Source organism: Capsicum annuum, chromosome 1 (genome assembly GCF_002878395.1).
Source record: "Capsicum annuum cultivar UCD-10X-F1 chromosome 1, UCD10Xv1.1, whole genome shotgun sequence".
NCBI classification, from domain to species: Eukaryota; Viridiplantae; Streptophyta; class Magnoliopsida; order Solanales; family Solanaceae; genus Capsicum; species Capsicum annuum.
Genome location: NC_061111.1, coordinates 237,420,579 through 237,438,220, shown reverse-complemented (window position 1 = coordinate 237,438,220; position 17,642 = coordinate 237,420,579).

The following is a 17,642-nucleotide window of genomic DNA, read 5'->3' as shown; positions in this document are numbered from 1 at the left end:
CCTTAAATAACTAAAACACTTCTTTATTCATCAATTTTTTCCCAAAATCAAAATATTTCTCTCTCAAGAAACCAAGAACAAGACCTAGGGTTTCTAATCCAAGACCCAAGTCATCAAGATTCCTCTATAAATCTTTTGAGAATCATATAACAAGGTATATAGATGTTGATTCTTGTGTCCCTTTCATCCAAGAAGCTCAAGAACCTATTTCTAAATTTCAAAGATCTTATGTTTTTGAGTTTTCATGATTTATGTGAATTAAAATTGGAGTTCATGCTATTATTGAGTTTCTAATTCATGTTTTGTTAATGAGGTTTTAATATTTGACCCTAGTATATGATATTCATGTGATGTTCATGATAAAACCTCTTCAAGTTGCTTGTTAAGTGATATGTTCATGTCAATTAAGTGTAGAAATTATTGAATAAGCAAAGCATGCTCCCCATATGTTTGATAAAATGCTTATATGAAGGAATTAGAGCCATTATAGCATGTTAACTAGAAATCCCCAATTGTGTGCAAGCCTATGCATGCCAAGTGTTTGTTGAAAAGCCTTAGAGAATAAATTGTGACATGTTAGCATAAAATCCCTCAATTATGTGTTCTTTAATGCAAGTTAAGTGTTCGATGCAAGACCTTGCTGAATTGAGTATGAGACAATAGCATGTCTCCCCATACTATCACATGTTTATAATTTCTACATGCTTGAAGAGATGCTTTAGAAATTGTGAAGGTGAATGAATGTCCATGGTCTTGATAATTCAAGAATGGTTGTGCTTTACTTTTATGTTATCGAGTCCTGGGGGTATTCATACCCAACAATTTAGCTGGAATCTAGAGCTCGTGTTATTTTTCATGATAATCTAAGTAAAGCTACAATTCTCAAAACTCAGTGAGTTATAGAACTCTATACTCTCAGACAGATACACAACTTAAGAAATCTCAGTAATCTTTGTAATCTCAGTATCTGTAGTTATCTAGCCTCAGTTCTGTACTCAACTTAGATCTAGTAGTATTGAAGTGTTCAGTTCAGACCTCAGTAGTAATCGAGTAATCTATTCAAAGCTTTGTATCGTTCAGTCAAATAATGAGATTCAATAGTATTCCATCAGATACGGAACCAAGTGAATTCACTATAAATCAGTCAGATCATTCGAGGAATATGATCAGTAATAGATTCAGCTTAGTTTAAGTTTAGTTAAGAATCAGTTCAGAGTCTTTCAGTTGGGATTGTAGGGATGGCGGCTCTCCGTTAGATAGGTAGAGTTGTTAGGAGCAATCCCTGAACTCCAAATTGCGTAGCCAACACAGTATATAGGAGACACCCGTTAGAAAAGGTTTTTCACCAGCTAGAAAGGCTTGACTATTATACTTCCTTAGGCTTGACTTCCTGCGATGGTCACCCATTAGAGAGGCTTGACCTGAGAGGTCTTTACCCGTGGCATGGTATTGACACCCTTCAAGCTGGGGTTACAGGTTGAACCCTACCAGTTCAGATTCGGGGCATGTCGGTTAAGTGAGAACTCCCACAATTACAGTTTTAGTATCAGTCTTCAGAGTAGAACTTAGAAATCAGGACTGTCAGATACAATCATCTATGTCTGTGAGGAACTTAGATAGTTCCATTGATTCATGGTCTATCCGCTACACAGGCATGGTCCCACATAAATTTATTAAGTAATCTCATTATCAGATCCAGAGATAACCCATTTGATAGGCTTGATCTCAGTCTCAGATTCAGTTGAGTAATCTCATTATCAGATCCAGAGATCACTCGTTAGATAGGCTTGATCTCAATCTCAGATTCAGTTGAGTAATATCATTATCAGATCTAGAGATCACCCATTAGATAGGCTTGATCTTAGTCTTATATTAAGTTGAGTAATCTTATTATCATACCTAGAGATCACCCGTTAGATATGCTTGATCTCAGTCTCAGATTCGGTTGACTAATCTCATTATCATATCCAGAGATCACCCGTTAGATAGGTTTGATCTCAATCTCAGATTCAGTTGAGTAATCTCATTGTTAGATCCATAGATCACCCATTATATAGGCTTGAACTCAATCCCAGATTTAGTTGAGTATTCTCATTATCAGTTTCCGAGATCACTCGCTAGAGAGGACTGGTCTAAATTCCTGTACTTGGTTATCAGTATCAGGAGATTCAGTTGTTAAGTGTCTTTGTATTAGTAGTTAGTTCAGATTACAATAAGGTAGTATCCATGTTTCAGTATTTTGAGTCACGGTAATTTCAGTTATGATTTGTTCATTCATGCATGTGTTCTTATTCAGTACTCTCATGATTATTCAGTTAAGTAATTGTTCATGAATAAGCCATTATATTTATCCTTACCTCATCTTCATACTCGGTACATTTTCATACTGATGCAATTGCGCTATGGTGTTTTATTTGACACCATAGATTTAGAGGCACGAAATCTAGAGTCCCCTTAGCAGCTCAGTCACAATCAATAGTAGTAGAAATATTAGTGAGTCCTCTTCAGTCGAGGATGATCCTTATTTTTATTATTATCATATCAGACTTAGTTTATTTTTAGTAGACGGAGTTAGTTGGGGACATATCCCATCAACTCCATAGTTCAGACAGTTTAGAGGCTTTTCGAACGGATGTATCAGTATTTAGTTTTTAATTTTGAGTATTTTTAGATGTTTTGAACCTTATGGCTAGTTTCTCCATTTATTATCTATATTATGCAATGTTCTGGTACAGATTCAGTAGAGCGTTAGCTTGTTGTCCTTTAGGATCATGAGCACCGTGTGACGTTTTGGTTCCAAAAAAATTGGGTCATTACAATTGACCCCTTATATTTCAAGGTCCAAGGCTCAATCCAGGGGTCCCAGTAAGCCATAGATTTGTCAGACAGAAGTGTGCAGTTGGTGAGCCTCCCATGTTTTGGAAGGCCTAGTTTTAGAACATTGATTTTGTTTTGGTCCGACTGGGGGCATTGTCCCAGCTTAGACAAGATGTTTATTTTCATATTATTAGAGATTTTTCTAACTAGTTTCAAGTGTTTTGAAAGTTATGTGCTTAGTTTCGTATTATTCCGTTGAACTCAGAGATTGACCTTGTTTCTGTTTTATTATATTTTTCAGATTCCTTAGTAAGATATGAATGATGTGCATGATTGCCAGCTAGTAAGGATGCTCGATCCTTCATTGTTCGGGATGCTCATCGTAGCCAGGGTCTTAGGTTGGGTCATGATAATCAATAACAACAAAAGCCCTCAACCCAATTTCAAAACCCATAATTTAAATCACATGAAAAATTAATGATATTAATTCCATAGTGTTAGATTGAAGTTAGGATAGAGAAACATGCCTGAAATACACAAGAAATTGGAGTCAATTCGATGTTTTGAAGCCCGAATGATGAGTTGTCTATAAAACCCTTGAATGTTCTTAGGCAAGGGTTTTGAGTTTAAGAGTGAAAGAGAGTGATTTGTTCTTTGAAAACTGAATCAAAGGGGCTTATTTTATGTTTAAAAGTTGTACAAGGGGTAAAAAGACCAAAAGCCCCTCACCTTATGTGAAAAAACAAAATTGGATAATTTTTATAGAATAGTATGGTACGCTCTTGTTGTGGAGGGTATCCTCCATTTCACACCCTTATCGTGGAGGCTAACTACCATGGCACGCCAATATCATGGAGGCACACTACCTCGAAGTTCCAAAATATCCCCGAACCCCTTCTAAAAAATCTAAATTGTTTCCAAGACACCCTATTAACATCCCTAATCATGATTCAATTCAAAGATTGACGTTATGCATGTGGGAGGGTAAAAAATAAACTAGTCAAAGTTTTTATGAGGTCTTACATTATCCCCCCTTAGGATCATTCATCCTCGAATGATGAGTTAGGATATTTTAAAACACAATAATAGCAAGAATACATCAAAATCTAATGAAAAATTTGAAATGCGACAAGAAGGAAATAAAACTCATGCCTTACGCACCTTCATCCGACACGGGGAACAAGAATTGATACTTGGCCTTTATATCTTCCTTAGATTCCCATGTAGCCTCTTCTACCTTTTGATTCCTCCACAGAACCTTCACCGAAGCTACATCCTTAGTCATCAATCTACGAACCTGCCTATTAATTATTCACTGGAACCTCTTCATAAGACAACAAATCCATAAACCTAACATCCTCAATAATCACTACCATAAAAGGGTACCCCACACACTTCTTAAGCATAGACACATAATGGCATAACCCGAGGCTACCCCTAGTCGCGACAATGATACTTACGATCAAAAGTGACTATAAGCTAACCCATGAGTTGGTACCTACTGTGAGCACTGAATAAAATATTAACATAACACATGTGCGGAAGATGAACTGAGAAGGTAATATAAATCTAAAACTAGAGGATGGTTGGAATAACTCTGCTGACCCGCCTTTGGGCAATTTCTGACTCTGTGGACTGGCTTGCCACATCCAAAACATATATTACTACTAGCTCTACATATACCCTAATGATTCCTAGCGCCCTGTCCCGACTATCTTGCCAGAACTTAGGCACTGGCACACTAGCTGAAGATGAAGTTGAGGCTGAAAATTTCTGACAAAATTGAGAACGATTACCACCTTCTGGCTGTGGCTGAGAAAAGTTGAAACTACTTGTTCTGGCCCTCTTGTTCTCCCTCTCTTTCTCCTTATGCTTCTCCTCCTCAATCTACTAAGCTTGAACCATAAGACTGGATTAGCCTGTCTCCTTAATCAGCATGGTGGTCCTACACTCCTTGACCAACCTATCAGCTACACTAGATACAAACTTACTCATTCTATACATATTGTCTGCCACCATAGCAGGAGCATACCTCGCCAACTGAGTAAACTTAAGCAAGTAATCTTTCACACTAATTCTACCTTTCTTCAAATTATTGAATTACTAACCTTATCTTCCCTCAATTCTAAGTGAAAGAACATGTCTAAGAAAGCCATGGAAAACTCCTCCCACTTAATAGGCCCTGCCTCATCACCTCTTTCCCCTTTCCACAGCTTAAACTAAGTATGAGCTACGTCCTGCAAATAAATGCAACCAACTCTACATTCTCACTCAAAGTAACACCTATACTATGAGGATTGAATAAAATATTAACATAACACATGTTAATATTAACATGAGGATTGAATAAAATATTAACATAACACATATGTGGAAGATGAACTAAGAGGGTAATATAAATCTAAATATTGAAATATCGAATTAATCACAAGTCTAAAACATGTGGTAAAATATTAATAACCAAGATGTATAGATGAAATAAATGATAAGACTGATAAAACTAACTGTCTGTTTAACTGTCTGATTGTCTAAAAGTCTCTACCTGACTGAGGAGTTGATGGGGTAGGCCCCCAATTAACTTTAATTAACTTAACATATTGTAATACTGAAGTAACTGAATAAGATATAATATGCCTTAGATGGATGAGGACTAACTACTACAAATGCTAAGTAAACTGGGATGTCTAACTATGATCGAGAAACTGAGCTTCTGAACCTATGATAGAAGACATCATATCACAAAGAAGAGTATGCGGTCAGTACTTTAAATGTATTGGTACGTGAGATGAAGCCTGGCCGAAATTTATGAGATAACTGGATATGAATGAATGAAAACATATAATATCTGAAAATGCAAGACCAACTATAAGCATGATACTAAAATAATCTGTAAAACTAAATAACTGAGATTCTGTACAATTGATCAAGCAAACCTGAGCTAAGCACTACTGAATACTGTATTGAATTTGTGGGAGGTATCATCTAACCGATATGTCCTAATCTTAGCTAATCGGGGTCCAACTTATAACCCTAATTGGAAGGATGCCAGTATCATGCCACAAGTACTAACACTGGTTGCGTGGATCTACTAGACTGGTGTCCCGAAGGATTAAGGAGTCACCCTCAATTGGCAAGTGATCTAATGAGATATGTGTCAACCCTCAACTGGCAAGTTCTTGAACTCTGAGACTGCTACTAAAGGTCACACTCACTACAAGCAGGTGAGCCCCTATCCCTGGGCTCGCTCGGTGCTAAATGCTACTCCCAACTAAACTGACACTAATATTGAACTAGACTAAATTAGATACAACTGAACATACAACTGGCATTGCCCATCATGATCTGATTATAACAACTAACTAAATGATAATACTCATGGTTCAACTAGAAATATTTCTGAGATATTGAAATTATGTAAAACAACTAGGTTTTGGGTGTTCATAGCCGACCAACACTGAACGATTGTAAAATATGATATCAAGCTTGAAACACTGTAGTATGAAATTACAATTCAAGGGCCTAAAACATGGACATTTTACCCAAACATGTAGTAAACCATAAGATCAACATGGAGGTACTTTAAATATGAAGAAACAATATAGTTTAATGGCTAAATTCATAAATCAAGGATTAAACATGAAGTTCAATCGATCATGACATGGGAATTTCAATACTTAAAGCATGATATGACTCATCATACTTGAAAACACTTGAAACGATAACTTGCAATTGAATTAAAAAGAGTTTCATGGTTTTATTTCATCAAGAACATGTATAAACTTATAATTTAGCAAAGAAAAGTGTTTTGGCCTCCATGGTGAAAGGAATCTATGGATTAATATCCCACATACCTCACTAGATGAATTCTTGAAGGTTTTCTTGAGGAGTTCTAGAACTTGAAACTTGAATTTCTTGATTCCTTGTGAAAGGGTTAGGGCTTGTTCTTGAGATGGAAGATGATTTTCTTGAGAGAATTTATTAACAAAAAGGGAAAATAATGCTCCTTAGGGACTTAATCTCGTGTTATGGATGTATTGGGTGTAGGGAATTGACCTAAATACCCTTAAATGACAAGGAAAAAAAGCTAGGCAAAATGGGAAGGAGGCATCGTGAACTCTAGAGCAGCGGGATACACCGGGCGATACCTACCTTAGAGCAGGGGACTACTCCATGCGGCGCCCGCCTTTGAGTAGTACACTATGGGAGAGGTGCCCACCAATCCCGGTGGCGCTACTATTTTAGTTTCCCAAATACACCCCTACGCTCATCTAAAAATTCTGAAACTCACCCGAGACATACTTTGAACCACCCCAATCATGAATCAACTCTAAAATAGACGTTCTAAGGTCGGGAAGGTCAAAAATAAAATCATAAAAGTTTAGGGACCTAGGAAATGACTAAGTCCTCAACACTTAGTGAAATTTCTAAGTCTTAAATCCCCCCTTCAAGATGCAATAATGAGCTGAATTGACCTAGGATATCAGGGTATTACACATGAAATACGGGGTGAATAGAACCCAAAATCGCAGGCAAATCTAACTCATAAGAGACCTTGCCAATCCTTCTTATAATCTGATACATACCCATATAACGAGGACTGAGCTTTTCCTTCTTCCTAAATCTCATGACTTCTTTCATAGGAGACGCTTTCAAGAATACCCAGTCACTTACTTTAAACTCCAATTCTCTTTGCTTCACATTCGCATAAGACTTTTGGAAACTCTTAGCAGTCTTAAGTGTTTCTCTAATCACTTTTACCTTCTCCATGGCTTGGTTAACCAAGTTAGGGCCAAACAACCTAGTCTCACCTATCTCAAGCCAACTAATTAGAGACCTGTATCTTCTATTTAAAGATCCCAAAAGGTGCTATCCTAAATCTAGAGAGATAACTATTATTATACGCAAATTCAATAATAGGTAGATGATCAATCCAACTACCTTTGAAATCAATCACATATTCCCTTAGAATATCCTCATAAGTTTGACTAGTCTGCTCTGCTTTTCCTATCCTTCTGAGGGTGGAAAATGGTGCTAAGGTTCACCAGAGTACCCAAACCTCTCTGAAATGAATGCTGAAAGTGAGAAGAAAACTGCATACCTTGGTCCAAAATGATATACACCGACACAGTATGTAACATAACTATTTCCTCAACAAATAACTTAGCATAGTCCTCCCTCGAATAGTTATTCCTGACAGGCAAGAAATAAGCAGACTTAGACATTCTTTCTATAATGACCCAAATCAAATCATACTAATTTCTAGACCACGGAAGACCTATAATAAAATCCATGTTGATCATCTCCTACTTCTGCAGGGGCAAATCTGTCTCTCGAGATATGCCACCAGGCCTCAAATATTGAACCTGAACTTGCTGATAGGCCATACACCTAGCCATAAATTTTTCCACATCCCTCTTCATGATATTCCACTAATAGAATTCCTTTAAGTCATGATACTTCTTATTCAAAGCTAGATGAACTGTATATCAAGACTCATGAGCCTTGGTCAGAATCCTTTCCTGTAGCCTATAAATATTAGAACACACAATCTGCTTTGATACCTCAGGATACCATCACCACCAATCTCAAAGGTCATACACTTTTTCTGACCTACATCATCATTAATTTGCATAAGTATAGGATCCAAAGTTAGCTTCTTCTTTACTTCAGCACTAAGAGATGATTTGACAACTTCTTGAACAGTCACTCCTCCGTTCTCGGAGTCTAAAAGATGATGGTAGTGCAAGCTCGTGTCATAATTCTTATGTAATTTGGGCCACTGCCTCTGCCTGAGATTTAATTCCTTCTAAGTACACATATATTGCCAGATCTTATGGTCTGAATAGATGTCTACATGCACCCTGTAAATATAATGATGCCATATCTTCAAGGAAAAAACTACACCCACAACTTCTAAGTCATGAGTCAAGTAATTCCTCGCATAAACCTTAAGTTGTCTCGAAGAATAGGCTATAATATTACCACACAATATCAAAACACAACCCAATACCATATAGGACACATAACAAAATACAACAAGCCCATTAATACCCGTAGGCAAGGTCTAAATAGGAGCAGAAGTCAACTTATGTTTCAATTTCTCAAAACTACCCTCACAAGCATCAGACCATAAGAACTTTACCTTTTTTGAATCAATCTTGTCAATAGAGTAGCAATAGATGAGAAACCCTACAAACCTCCTACAACACCTAGCCAAGCCTAAGAAGCTCCTAATATCGGTTGGAGTCGTGGGTCTAGGCCATTTTTTAACCGCCTCAACTTTTTTTTGATGTACTTTGATCCTCTCACTAGAAATAACATGCCCAAGAAAAGTCACAATATTCAGCTAGAACTCACATTTAGAAAACTTTGCATACAACGTTTGGTTCTTAAGAGTCTGTAAAACATTTCAAAGGTGATTGGAATGATCTTCTTCATTCTTAGTATACACCAAGATGTCATCAATAAAGACAATAATAAACAAATCTAGAAACTTCCTGAATACCCAATTCATAAGATCTATGAAAGCAGTTAAACCATTTGTCAACCCAAATGACATCACCAAGGGCTCATAATGGCCATACGAGGTTTGAAAAACAGTCTTAGGGATATCAACCTCCTTTATTTTCAACTTATGATAGTCCTATTGGAGATCAATCTTAGAGAAGCATCTAGCTCCCTGAAGTCGGTCAAATAAATTATCAATACTAGGATGAGGCTACTTATTTTTCCCCGTATCCTTATTAAACTGACGATAGTCTATACATATACAAAGAGACCCATCATTCTTTCACACAAAAAAGATAAGAGCACCCCATGGAGACACACTAAAATGAATGAAACCCTTATCAAAGAGATCCTTAAACTATTCCTTTAAGACTTTAAGTCCAGCCAGAGCCATTCTTTAGGGAGGAATAGAAATAGGATGGGTATCTGCCAAAAGATCAATCCAAAATCTATTTCTCTATTGGGAGGAACTCTAGGAAGATCATAAGGAAATGCTTCAGGAAACTCATTCACCTAGGCGATAGATTGTAAGGATGATCCTTAGAATTAGAATCCTTAACTCGAACTAAGTGATATAGAAACCCTTTGGAAATTAGTTTTTGATCTCTAAGATAGGAAATAAACCTCCCTTTAGGTACCAAGAACTCCTCTCCCATTCTATTACCAACCATTAGAAAAATAGAAATTGAGATTTTGGGTCCTACAATCCAGAGAAGATAGCACGAATGAAACTAATCCATCCCCAAGATCACTTTAAAATCTACCATGTCAAGCTCTATTAAGTTCACCAATGTCTCATATGGAAGATATACACCACACAAACCCTATAGATCTTTCTAGAAACTATAGAATCACCCACTGGAGTAGAAATAGAGAAAGGATCGAAAATATATTTAGGACCAAAATTAAAATGCACAGCCACATACAGTGTCACATAAGAAAGGGTAGAACCAGGGCCAAGCAAACAACAGACTTCACGGGAAAAGAGATGTAACCTACTAGTAGTAATATATGGGGATGCCTAATATTCCTAATGAGTGAAAAAAGCATAAAGATGATTCTAGCGAGTGTAAGTGCTAGAAGTTGCCTTTTTGCACAGGAAATTAAAGAAGTGGCGACCAGAACCTTATTAACTCCAGTGGTAACTTTAATTGAGGGACACTCTTACCGTATATAACCAAGATAACCATAATTATAGCACTGATTCCTCCCCTTATCATAATACCCACGGTGAAGCTGCCTATAAAAGTGACAAAGAGGATTAAGTGGGGTGGACTGAGCTCCACTATCTTAAGATTGGGCACCTTTTTCCTTCAGACCATTAATAGCCTAAAATCGATTATCGCCTGAAGGCTTTGGATAAATTGCACTAGAAGATAAATATGAATTTCCCTAATTCTTCTTCTTGGTCCAATGTCTACTATCTCTCACACTATTTATTTGATTGTCACCCTACTTTGAATGCTTGAATTTCTTATTCTACCCCTTTCCAATATCTACATGTCTCTTTTCTCATCCTCAACTTGTTGTATATAACCACAAGCCTAGAGATAAACTATATCATTATTCAATATAGAAACCTTACATTCTAATACCAAATCTTGATACAAACTAGAATAAACTTTCTCATTCTCATCCTCATACTAGACACCAACTATGGAGCATAATGGGACAACTGATGAAACATCAAGGCACATTCTTTCACACTTATCTTACTTTTCTTAAAGTTCACAAACTCTTCATCCTTATCTTTCCTCAACTCTCAAGGAAAGAAATGATCAAGGAAGGTAACTGAAAACTCATCCCATACTGCCAACTCAATATCATCACCTTTTAACTTCTCCTACTCCCCATACCTCTAATATACTACCTCGTTCAATTGATACACTCTAAATTCTACACCCCCAAAATATGTAGCATGCATCACCCTGAAGTTTTTCTCCATATCATCAATAAACCCTTAAGAATCCTCCTCAATCTTAGAGCCTATAAAGGTTGGAGGATTTAACCTCATAAACTGACCAACTTAGGTAACCTTAGATAAAGTCACAACAGAACCAAAAGGACTAGACTACTGAGACTGGGATACCACCAACTAGGTAAGCATATAAATATATTGATGAAATTCCATGTTATATATATCTCTCTGTGGTGACCAAGCATAAGCATCACCAGTTCGGGAATGAGTAGTAGGGACCGATGAAACTCCATGTGGGGAAGTACAATTAATATCAGGGATCCTAGACTAGGTCTTTACTCTATAGATGGGCTGAGTTTCATTCATGTTTCTCTTAGGTGAGATAGAGGTCCTAGAAGAGTTTCTACAAACATTAGATCCTTGAGAAAGCATGATCTAAAATATGAGTAGACCAAAAGTTAGAGGAATTTAAAGATACCAAACTCTATATCTCGAGCTAGAACACAAAAAAATGACACATTAGTAAATGCCTTGTTGCCTCTTCTTATAAGTGTGGCACTCTACAAACCCATAAAAGGGACTCTTCTAAACATGGCTCCGTGGACACCCAATGACCCTAAATCAAGATCTAATACCAAACTTGTCACAACCCAAGCCAAGGCCTACTTATGAAGGGTATCTTAAGCCCACCATGGATGGGACACCACCCTCTTAGCCTAATTCCATGAGCAAAATAATCATAAATAAAGATAATAAAAATAAAGTAAAACTGAACAATATAAAGGATATATAAACCAAGAAGAAAGGTTCTAAGAATCCATAAACCAACAACTAACCCACACTTTGTATATAGAAGCCTCTAAAACTAGAATACCAAATAAAGTTGGTACATGCCCCCAACTATAGCCAAAAAGGGAATCTAAAATAAGACACTAAGACATGTATTAAAATAAGATAATAAAATGATTAACCTTCCAGAAGATGGAGGCTTATGACTTCAAAGATGATCGATAAAAAGACCAATTCACCTAACACTGCACAGGGGTAGCAGAAGTTTCTTCAAACCCTACATCATGAAATAGTGTAGAGTTGTAAGATGGTCAGTGGGATAAGCACAGGCATGTAATTCAAGGAATAAGAATAAAATAATGCAGGTACTAAAAATCCTATCATAAACCATATGTACCATGTTCATATACATATATATAGGATACCAAGATAGATACAAGGTTCATGAACATGAGAGTTTTAAAAGTATTAACCTTGATTGTTGTAGTACCCCGTACCTTATCTAGCTAAAGTCCATTCCTAGAATGTTAAAGAATAGCTTCAAAAATAGATGATAATTATTTCAGGTGAAATTATCAAGATTTAGGCCTCCCACTGTGTGGGAAAGTTGATAAGCTTTCCAACGATATAAGATTCTTCTAAATTCAATAACCGGGTAAGAAGTTATGGTTATCTTAAGTTCTATTCATAAAACACCGTCATATAGGTCATTAGCACATCGCGGAGAGGGTTTAAATGACATTTGTCAATTTTCAGTATCCCTTCACAATATTGGTGCATCGTGGAGAGGGCCAAATCCCTAAATGTCCAATTCCAGTGAGGGTCCACAATATTGGTGTGTTGCGCTAAATTTCCAGGTTTCATCTAAGGTGGCAATGCAATACCACCACATCGCACCACCATATTTACTCCCAGTGGCATAGGATGATAGTGGTGAATTACACCTAGGCCGATAGTTGGCTTGGGATATTGTAGACAGATTGACAAATCCAATGCATTTCTTGCCATTTCATACGTCCTATACAACTGAGGATTATGGTAAGTTGCATATTCCAGAGTTAGTCAGATTGCATGGAGTTCCCTTGTCTATCATCTCAAATAGGGGTACTTAGTTTACTTCCCAGTTTTGGAGAGCCTTTCAGAAGGATCTTGGTACCCAAGTCCATCTTAGTTCAGCTTTCCACCCTCAAACAGATAGTCAAGCAGAGAGGACCATCCAAACTCTAGAGGATATGCGGAGCGCTTATGTTTTTTGATTTCAAAAGTAGTTGGAATGAGCATTTTCCATTGATTGAGTTTGCGTATAGTAATAGTTACAACTCTAGCATTCAGATGGTCCCATTTAAGGATTTTTATATAAGGAGATATAGAGCACCCATAGGTTAGTTTAAAGTGGGTGAGGCTGCTTTACTTGGGACTGATGTAGTGTTTGAAGCTATGGAGAAAGTTAAGTTGATTACAAAAAGATTGAAAATAGCCCAGAGTTGTCAAAAATCATATGCAAATGTGAGAAAAAGTGACCTCAAATTTAAGGTTGGTGATTTAGTGTATTTGAAAATTTTACCTATGAAAGGGGTGAAGAGATTTGGCAAAAAGGGGAAGCTTAGTCACTGGTATGTTAGCCCTTATAGAATTCTGAGACGTGTTGGGAGAGTAGCTTATGAGCTTGATTTGTCTGTAGACTTGCCAGTCGTTCATCCTGTATTTCATATCTATATGCTTAAGAAGTGCATTGGTGACTCAACTATTGTACTTCCTTTAGAAATCTCAGATATTCAGAATAGCCTTTCTTACGAAGAGATTCCAATTGAGATTTTAGATCATCAGATTCGTAGACTAAAGAACAAAGAAGTTTCCTTGGTTAAAGTTCTTTGGCAGAATCAGTCTGTTGAGGGTACCACTTGGGAAGAAGAAATAGATATGCGATCCAAGTACCCTCACCTTTTCTCCACAAACTCAGATTTAGCTGAAGGCAATACTTTTCCTTGATTCAGTTATTTTCTAATCATATATTCAGCTATATAGTTTCTCTCATGTAAGTTCATGCATTCATAGAATTACTAAGAAGCTCAGAATGATTTAGATTTAGTTGTTCAGTCTATTTCAGTTGTGCATGATCGATTATAGTCTCCAATTCCTTAGTAAGATCAGCTTATCTAGCTACATTCAATAACGAATGTTCCCAAATGGGAGATATTGTAATGCCCTATACCTTATCTATCTAAAATCTATCCCTAGAATATTAAAGAATAGCTTCCAAAATAGATGATAATTATTTTGGGTGGAATTATCCAGATTTAGGCCTCCCATTATGTGGGAAATTTGATAAGCATTCCAACAATATAAGATTCACCTAAATCTGATAACCGGGTAAGAATTTATGGATATCTTAAGTTCAAGTCCTAAAACACTGTCATTTAGGTCATTAGCATATCGCGGAGAAGGTCCAAATGATGTTTGTCAATTTCCAGTGGCCCTCCACGATATTGGCACATCACAGAGAGGGCCAAGTCCCTAATTGTTCAATTCAAGTGAGGGTCTACGATATTGGTGCATCACGTAGAACTTCTGGGTCTCATCCAAGGTGGAAACGTGATACTACCGCGTCACACCATCATGTTTATTCCCTATTGACAATTTCCAGTGGCTTGGCGCGATACGTCGTGCCAAGGGCAAAAGTCGGGATTTTAGTCATTTTTCAGTTCCATTTATGAGTTTAAGAGGGGAATTTTGGTAAATCTCTCAGCCCCTAATCTATCCTAAACAATGAATTAATCCCCTCCAAAGCACTTTCCATCCACTTTTCATCAAATCTCTATCAAGAAAAATCCTAGTTCATCAAATTCTTCCCCAAGAAATACTAATTTCTCCATTAATTCTCGAAAGCAATTCAAGATGGAGAATTCCCAATTCAAGAGATCTAAGAAGTCATCTCCAAAACATCAATAAAGATCCAAGATTTAAGTTTTTGCATCTAGAACATCAATTGAGGTATGTGGGGTATGAACAAGGATAATCGTTTAGTCCTTATGCCCGAAACTTATTTTAAATTCAACTTTTACTAAAGTTTATGAGATTTTCCATGAAATTAAAGTTAGGGTTTATGCACGTTATTGCTAATTACAAGTTTATGATATATCCAATTATTTACAAGTTGAATTCCATGATTTTGTTCATATTTGCATGCATATTGCTGAAATTTCTATATTTTATGATGAATTATAAATGGTTATATTATAAAGCATGAATTTTAAGATGTTTTAACATGAGATTGATGCATGGGTCACTATGCCCTAATTAGGATTGCTATTTTGAGATTATTTATGCTATGAGCACCCTCAGATAAGATTATTCTCAGATTTTGATAAGGATTTGACCTTTTGGTCCTAAGCTAAGATAAAGAATCCACTTTGTTAATATAACTTGAGATTTAACCTTGTGCTATTTGTTGAAGTGGATTTCTTAAGATTTTTAGCATAAGAATGGGAGTAGTATTTAGCACCAAGATGGGTAAGTTACTATGGTTTCATACCCTAGAACTATATGCCACCGTAGGATTAAGATATATCCCCACTTCTACGTTAACGACTATGATTCTGATTACTTAAGATAAGAAGTTCTATTCCGATGGCAAAGGTAGAACAACCATACCTAACGGGGGCCAGACGTGGGACTCCATGGATTCTCACATGGTGTATGTCGGTTATAATAATCTCCAAAAAAAAGTCCCCTATTCTTCAACAGTCTATTCATTTAAAGCTTTAAGATAAAAGCATATGTTTTGGAAGTTATGGAATCTCAAAAACCTCAGAAATTCAGTAATCTCAGTAGTATTCCGTCAGTCAATGGAACTCAGTTAACTCTGTCCAGACAATTTAGTTAATCATGTTCAGTGTCTATCCAGATGGGAGTAGAAATTATCACCGAGTGAACACTAGGATAGGTACCCACCTGTTATATGAGGGTGTGATTCTTAGAAGCAATCCTTGCATTCCATAACTAAGTAGCCAGCGTAGGTTGAAACATCATAGCCTGTTATATGAGGGTAGATGAGGTGGATTAACCTATTATATGAGGGTTCCCACCGTTCTCACTAGAGTTACCTGTTATATGAGGGTTACTCACAGATTGTCCTTACCAGTGGCGCGGTATTGACAACCTTCCAATTGAGGTTACCGATTGGACCCCAACTCAGCCATAATGGCATATTAGGGGTATGTTAGTTAGAAGACTGCTTCCCATAATTTCAGTACAGAATTAGGACTGTCAGATACAGTCATTCAGTCTCAGTAATAGAACTCAGATAGTTCTATAGGATTCAGGACTATCAGATACAATCAACTCAGAATAGTACGAAACTCAGCTAATTCCATCAGAACCTAGACCATCAGATACAGTCTCTCAGTATCAGTTATTTCAATTGTATAGATATCAATATCTCATGTTATCAGTACTCAGACTCAGTAATTATGTTATCACAAACTCAGTTATAGTTATTATGTAGTCATACAAGTATTCTCACATTCATGTTATACAGTCAGTTAGTGTATTTTATGCATGTGAAACCTTTTGTATGCAGCCTACCTCACATGTATACCAATACATTCAAATGTACTGACGCATTTGCACTATGGGGTTTTATACCATAGGTTTAGAAGTACGAGCTCCAGAGTATCAATAGCATTCCAGTCATAGCAGTCAGAGTTAGTAGTGAGTCCTCATTCTTCGAGGACATGACCATTACTTTATTATCTTACTAATTAATTTATTTTAGTAGTTGGAGTTAGTTGGGGATATGTCCCATCAACTCCTTATTCAGACAGTTCAGTGAGTTAGGGGCTTTTCAGACTAGTATGTTCAGACAGTTATTTCAGTTGTTTTCGTATTTATTTACCATATCTTCAGATGTTATTCTTTATCAGATCTTTGAACCTTATGGCCTTTTAGCCTTTATTTCTGTATTTATACAGTATATTACGTAGTGTACAGGTACAGATATTAGTCATGGGTCAGCTTGTAATCCTTCGAGGTAATGAGCACCGTGTGATATTTTGGGGACCAGATTTGGGATGTTACAAACTTAGTATCAGAGCCTAAGGTTTAATAGTGTCCTACGAAGTCTAAAAGCCACATCTAGTAGAGTCTTGTGCATGGGTGTGTTGCATGCCACATTTATGTGTAAGAGGCTATAAGATGTTTTAGGAATAGTTTCCCTTCTTTCAATATTCATGTCGTGCCAGTGAGCATAATCCCAAGTCAATCTATCAAGTTAATTCATTTCTTCTTTTTTTCTACAGAACATACCTCCTTAAAGAAGAAATGGGAATCAACCAGCCCCTCAGCCCAAAAATCATTTGGGCTAACATATCTTTCATACAGAGTTTAGAGTTGTATTCACTACTCTTGCTGAGTTAGTTGCTGCTTAGAATGAACAACCAGTTGTTATTCCAGTCAATCAAGTGGCCAATTCACTTGCAACCAGGATTTGGGACTTCACTCGAATGAATCCTCCATTCCTTTTTGGGTCTAAGTCAGATGAGGACCCTCAGGAATTTCTTGATCATATTCAGAAGGTTATGGATATCATGGGGGTTATTTCTGGTGAGAGTGC